This window comes from Hyaena hyaena, unplaced genomic scaffold (genome assembly GCF_003009895.1).
Source record: "Hyaena hyaena isolate Hyena2069 unplaced genomic scaffold, ASM300989v1 scaffold_83, whole genome shotgun sequence".
Lineage (NCBI taxonomy): Eukaryota > Metazoa > Chordata > Mammalia > Carnivora > Hyaenidae > Hyaena > Hyaena hyaena.
Genome location: NW_024080715.1, coordinates 1208456 through 1215736, shown reverse-complemented (window position 1 = coordinate 1215736; position 7281 = coordinate 1208456). Strand labels below are relative to the sequence as shown.

The window sequence follows — 7281 nt, the reverse complement described above, 5'->3', positions numbered from 1 at the left end:
CCTTGTGGGACGGGACTCTTGAGCAAAGGTGCCTTTCTGAGAAAAATGCCAACACCAAGGAAATCAGTCCCCATGGGCGGAGAGTGCTATAGTAGTAAAGACATCGACTGACCTCTTGAATCCAATTATCCTTGAAATAAAACCAACCTCCTGGATTTTTCATTATACAAACACATCGATTAAGCTAGTTTCTGTTCGTTTCTGTTCTTTGCAACCCAAAGAGTATTGACTAATACACCAGTGAATGGAATCTCCAAATTAAATCAACCGGCAACCAATTTGGGTTTGAAGGGAATATTTTGCCATAAAATCCCATGTCTGGCAGGAAGAGTCCTGGGATTACTCAGCCTCCATGCAGCCCCCAGACACCTCCACCCACACATCGGATGGTGGCTGCTCACGTAGAACAGCTCCCAGCTGGGGACTCCTCCATCAGGCAGATCCAAGTCCTGCCTACCCTTTAGTCTTTTGCCCCATATTCCTTTTATTTTATTTTATTTTTTAAATATTTTTATTCATTTCTAGGAGAGAGAGAGAGACAGCATGAGCAGGGGAGGGTCAGAGAGAGAGGGAGTGACAGACTCTGAAATAGGCTCCAGGCTCCGAGTTGGCAGTCAGCACAGAGCCCGATGCGGGGCTCGAACCCACGAACCGTGAGATCATGCCCTAAGCGAAAGTCGGACGCTTAACCGACTAAGCCACCCAGGCGCCCCCACCCCCCCCATATTCCTTTTAAATAGAACCCAGAACTTATTTCAGAGAAGGCTGAAGCTGGAGTGCCTGGGTGGCTCAGTCGGTTAAGCATCTGACTTTGGTTCAGGTCATGATCTCACAGTTTGTGGGTTCGAGCCCCGCATCAGGCTCTGTGCTGACAGCTCAGAGCTTGGAGCCTGCTTCTGATTCTGTGTCTCCCTCTCTCTCTGCTCCTCCCCCCCACCCCATGCATTCTGTCAAAAATGAATAAAGATTTTTAAAAATTTAGAGAAGGCTGAAGATAATAATAATAATGGTATTCCCCCATAACGATTGATTTAGGAATGGGCACGTGATGCCATTCTGCCCAATGAAATATGAGAGGATCCAGAGAGGCTTTTAGAAAAGTGGTCTTTGCTCTTCCAAGGGGATTTAGGGAAGGAAGCCCCTTCCCCTCTTCTATCCTTTGAGTATTGTTAGGCGAAGACATAAATATTAGACCCGTTGCAACCATCTTGTGATGTGACTAAATAAGCCTGAAGACAAAAGCCAAACAAAGCCACGGGGGTAGTGGAGCAGAACCATGGCAAGATCTTCCTGCAGCAACCACACAGCCCTCACCCCTTGTGTACGAGGAGAGCCTTCACATGCAGCCGTGGGAAGCTCTGAGGTTCTCTTTCATACTCTCTTAGTGTCGTGGCATCATACGACAGGGTTTCCTGTCTCCTTCGCAGGCAATACCTCAAGCGACTATTCCAACACATTTTCTTTAAAAAAAATCTACAGACCAAAGCAGGCACTAATCTTTACATTTAATGTTCTCCCTCCCTTCCCCTGGGGGATATATGTAAATTTTTTCCAAGAATTCTTCCTCCACTCCCCAAAGTGCTCCTAAGGCAGCAGTGGGACAGGACTTTAGGCTGTGCAGCTCAGCAATCTGGTGGTCAGTCGAGGAGGGAAATGTCAGTCTTCTCTTCCTGTCAATAACCCCAAAGTTTGATTTAACCTGGGAGCAATGGAGAAATAACCACCCTTCCTCCTGAGGGCAAGAAGTGGCCCTCTCCCTAGAATCCCAAACTTCTCTCTGGGCTGACGTCTCTTGACCTCCCTCTCTTCCTACCCTCACCACTCAATTTTCTTTTATGTTGTGGAGGTAGGGCAGGTGGTGGTTGATTGTAGAAAGGTTTTCCTTTCACCAATTCAAAATTCCTTTGTAGGAATGAAACTGGCTCCAGTATTGCTCTTTACAGAGTGTAAGGTATTTAGTGCCTCTGTACTTCTCAGCTTTGGGCCTGAGGGCTCAGTGCAGGCCTGGGCGCTCCAAATCTAAGGTGACTCACTAGTAACCACACCGCATTACTCAGGCTGTTTTGTGGGCTCGACACTATCTTAACATATTCCTTCCATACGCTACTGTGAGGGAGACTGACACCAGTATGTGTTTTCAGGGGGTGCTGTCTTCTGTGAGGTACCCCCAAGGACCGGGAAACTGTCATCTGCTGAAGAATAACCTTTAACAAGTTGACACATACTGAAGCAGAGATAGAAAAAGTTACTTTGAAGAAATCAAATATTACTCAGGCAGTAAGACTAGACTTTAACCTGACTGATTGTACTGACTTGTTTAGAGAACAGAATGGGAAGTAGAGATGGTCAGTCACGGATTCATAAAAAAAGAAGTCATAGATACAAATGCAAACCATGTCTAATTAAGAATGAGTCACAGAAGAAGCGATTAGGAGTGGATTATGTATCAAGTATTCTTGAGCCATTGGCAAAGCCAGTCTTAATGTGGCGTGGGTAAAGTTCATTGGTAGTTTCATGGCCTTGGCTTATCTTCACTCCTACTGGGAAGACCATCCTATTGAAAAATGGATACATGATGTTACCCTAACCTGAGGAGAAGAAGAGCTTGAAAGAGCTGTGTTTCTAATTTTCTTCCCAATTCCATGTTTGCCAATTAGTATTCTGAGGATGACATGACTTTCTGTGTTGGTTAACCTAGAGGGTGAGTCATGTAGACTTTGAGGGTTGTGGTCTGTTTTGTACTATCAGTAGTAAACTGGCATTCTGATTTTATGCATCATAAACTTGTTATGCAGTGCACCCCTCACAGATGGACTTGCTCTTACTAAGCTGGTAGAAGTCTGCTGAGCCCATAAACCAGGCACCAACTGTTATATGGTAAGAGTCCCTAGGGTACTAAGTGCTGTCCTCTGAGGCCACTTGGGAGAAGTTACCTACCTTCCCTTACCTGACATATACCACCCCACCCCAGTCCACCCTCTTTGAACACAACTGTGTTTCTGTGTATAGAATAGTAGAAGGAACATGGGTTTTGACATCACAAGATCTAGATTTGAATTCTATTTTTGCTACTTTTTAATTGAGTAACTTGAAGTAAGTTACCTAACTTCTCTGCACCTCGGTTTCCTCATTTGTAAATTGGGTTTTACACAGTGGTAAATTGGAGAGATTGTGTATACAATATACATATTATAATCTCAGAAAAACACTATATACTCAGTAAACTCTTACTACAAATGTTGACAAGTGAGAAGTAGATTAACCTCAAGATCACACTGTGGGAAGAACATTCCATTGAACTCACTCCTTTTCTTCCCAACTGAATGGAAAAAATACCATACTCTGCTCTATTAACACCCATTTTAAATGAAAAACCCAGCACAAGGGAGATTTTACTGGAACTCACCACCACTTGAACTTACGCTATCATTCTTGATTGAAGTTGCAGTTCCCACATTATACAGTTGATGGATCTCTTTCCCTGAAATGACGCACCCTCCCTTGTTCATGACCTAGGTCCATGACCCAGATATCTCCTGTCACTCCTTCCATACTCAGCTCAGACACATGGGCCTTTTGTTTTCTATTCTTCACCAGGCAAGCCTTTGCCCCTGCTGGCCCCTCCACTTGGCATCCCTCTGACCCCAGATTTTCATAGACTGGGTCCTTCTCAACCTTCACGTGGCATTATTTCAGAGAGGTTTTTCCTATCCACCTCACGGACGTGTCCACCCCACAGGCATTTTCTGTCTCATTGCTACACCGCATTCTATTCTTCACAGTATTCTCACTGCCTGAAGAGACATCAACTTATTGTTTTTCCTACATAATGTTCAGTTTTCCTTCACTGAAGGAAACACAAACAGAAATTGTGTCTGTCTTCCTTGCCACAATGAACCTCTGAGCCTAGAACAGTGCCTGGCACACTGTAGTGCTCCGTAAAGACCTCTGAACATGATAAATGAACAAATATCACTTGCTCTGGAAAACCTTCCTTTGACACCACGAGGAGTTCGATGCTTCTCCTTTGAACTTCTAGCATCCTTTGGGCATGCTTCTTTGTATAGCACTTGAACTATGTTGTGATTACTAATTGTGCTACTTAAGAAATATCTGTCATGCATCCTCACATAGTAATAACCCTTTCAGGGATGAAGTGGGAAAGAGGAAGTGCAAGAGATAAACCCCTGAAGAGAAGTCTTGTTGGAAACACTACCGGATTGTTGGGGTAAACGTGCTAAATCAGTAGGGTTTTCAATCAAGTTCCCATTAAGAAATCTTTGAGGAGGGGGTGGATGATGGTTCTGGAGAAAGGAAACTATATCCCTGGGTACCACAGCCTACTTTGGAATGCAGCAGTGGAGGTGAACTAGTGTCACTGTGCTGTCAGGTAGGGACAGGTCCCGAGTTGTGTGGAAGAACTACAGAAACTCCTCACGTCACACAGAGCACAGGAGAGAGCTGAAACTGGCTACGTTGAGGGGTCATGCTGCAAAAGGGGGTGAGGGAGCCTCAAGTCAAGGTCTGCGGTAGGGCTGCTGAGGGTGGACTGCTGGTAAGGCATCCAGTGAAAGCCATGATGAGCCTTAAGATTTTGCAGAGCCGAGTCCGGGTTCCTGTGAGCACCAGGAGGCCAGCAGGAGGGCCCAGGAGCAGGGCTGAGCACCCTGCTCTCCTCCGATGTACAACAACCCAGTGAGCTCCTCCAGAATCCATCTTGCCCAGTCGAGGGGCTTGTGGAGAAATAGCCCTAATAGGGAATTAAACGTTGAATCTTTGGAATATTTAGGCAAAATAAAGCTGTTAAACCTGAAGAGATGGAATTGGCAAATTTGAAAATTCCTCCTATCCCACCCTCTCCTACTCTTTACCTAGTGAGATGGAAACCCAGCCTTTTGCCATATTTACTTTTCTCCATTTGTTAGACTATGAACTCTTTGAGGAAAGAGTCTTTTGTTGGGTCTTCCTACTGTCTAGCACAAGTGGGAGCCCAGATAAAGTTTTACATTTTCCAGGAGTTACACTAAAACTAAAAAGAAACAGGTGAAATTAATTTTAATAACATATATTACTTAACCCCATAGAATCAAAATATTATTGTAACATGTACCAATATAAAGATAATTAAGGTGCTAGTTCCTATTTTTGTACTGTCTTTAAAATCGGGGTTGTATTTTACACTGATCTCATCTCACTTTGTGCTAGCCACTTTTCAAGTACTCAAGAGCCACATGCAGCTAATGCTTGCTTTATTGGACAGCATAGGCCTGGCACAATCCCTGCTACAAAGCAAGCAAAAAAGTGTTTGTCCAATGGATGAATTTATAATACTAAAGGCTATCATTAGATGTTCCTGCCTCTAATAAATTTTTGTTCCTTTCAAAGCAGGGCAGAACAATAAACCATATTTTGACTTTGATGTGTAGCATCTATAGTGCATGACCAATATGACTTAGCATTCAACTTAGAAACTATAAGAAAACATAGATCTTACTATGTCTTAAAAATGCACATTCAAGTACGGCATTGACTTGACTATGCTTGTATAAAATTGTACCGCAGAGAAACTTGCAGCCCCTTCCAAAATAGATATATGTCTATTTTGTCCTCAACTGCATGGGCCATAGCTGATATTTGTGTAGCTTCGTATTATCTATTATATTTCACAGAATCTCTGAGGCTTGTTCTTAAAAATTCAATTAAGATGCTCTATATCTAATTATTAACCCATTTTATTGCTTATTGCTTAGCTTCCCAGTATCAATAACTGTGCTCACTTTGCTTAATTGAAGATTAACTCGATCAAAAAGACAATCTGTGCCTTTTGGGAATTTCCTATTGTACAAGATGATCATCCTCACAGTTATCTGCTAATCATTTCTTACTGTGAGCTCCTGGAGTTGGAACTATTTACTCTCCTTTCTAAGGATAAAGCTGTATCTTCTTCCTTTGGTTGTCCTTCCTGTCTTTCAATGCATTCTAATATGCCAAGAATGTTTAATTCCCCCCTCAAAAGTGCTGTTGATCACAACCAGGCAATTTTTCTCTCTTTTAACATCTACTTTTTGGGTGTATGAATCAGGCAATACTATGGGGCGATGATAGTCATTGAGTGGCCTGTTTCCCTGAGTAACTTACGCCACCACTTCACAATAGTTCCATTGCCAGTATATTTTGCCACTTTGCTGGTGACAATGTCTCTTCCTAGGTTAATATCTATAGCAGATAATAAATCTCATATAAAAGTAGTTGTGCGATGCACAGAATCATCAATGGGCTCTTGTTAGCAGCATTCCTGGGTCTCAGTGAAACAGAGGGGGAGAGATAGGAACGACCCTCAGGGTCCCCCGCCAAATCTAAGTTTTATGAATTCTCAATCTAAGGAGGCGATGAGGCAGAGTCTAATTTAAGGCCATAATTGTCCTCCCTTGGATTCTCCCAAATGGTGTTCCCAGTGATTTCCTCTGGCTGCCTCTCCTGCTCCTTATTCTTTTCTAGGGAAGCTAGACAGTTCATATCCCATGGATTCGCTAAACAGGCAATTATGGGGCCCTTCCTTCTTTCAACAACCTTTTATTTGGCACCTACCCTATATCAAGCTCAGAAGATACAGTGAGGCCAGATTGGAGCCCCTTTCCTCAGAGTGCGCGGGCTACCCAAACCCCTACAATTGGGATCAATTTCCCTGCTCAGGCAAGGCCCCTTACGTCCTCACTGGTTTCTAACCCCAAACCGTCTTGTTTCCAGTTTACTTAGGAAGAATCGTACCAATAGCAGTCTCTTAAAATTAGTCACGTTAGTTTTGAATAGAGGTATTAAGTACTGACAAATAGGGTGTTTAGAATATTTACACATTTACAAATTCTGAGTGACATCCTGCTTCAACTTGTAAGGTAGGCGCGCTTGGCTTCTCTGGAAACTAGAAAACGTTAAGATTGAATTCAAAGAAGGTATTTCAAAAATCTTACAGAAGCCCGGCTCGGTTGCTAGGCAACCGGACAGAGTCCCAAGTGGGGACCAACTTGCCTCCCACACTTGACCATCTCGCCCCAGTGGTGGGACGCGGAGACCTCATTGGCTCCCGTCTCCTCTCCCTAGACTCCCATTGGTCGGAGAACCTCTCACTCCGTTCCTGTTGGCTCTGGCTGTCTCTCGCCGCTCTGTAATTGGCAGGCCGGCTCTCGGGCCACCCCACGTCACTCTCTCACCCCACTTCCTCGGCCTCCAACTTAGTTCCCGCCCCTTCCCCCGCCCTTCCAGCCACGAGGGAAAACCCTAGCA

The 7281-nt window shown here is 44.0% G+C and overlaps 1 long non-coding RNA gene across 1 annotated transcript; it reads right to left on the bottom strand.

Moving 5' to 3' along the window:
* Positions 1 to 2380: 2380 nt before the first annotated feature.
* Positions 2381 to 7165, bottom strand: LOC120233084. Its single transcript, XR_005528710.1, has 2 exons — positions 6828 to 7165; positions 2381 to 2554 (listed from the first exon to the last, which is right to left on the bottom strand). It is a non-coding gene; the product is annotated as an uncharacterized LOC120233084 (long non-coding RNA).
* Positions 7166 to 7281: the final 116 nt, after the last annotated feature.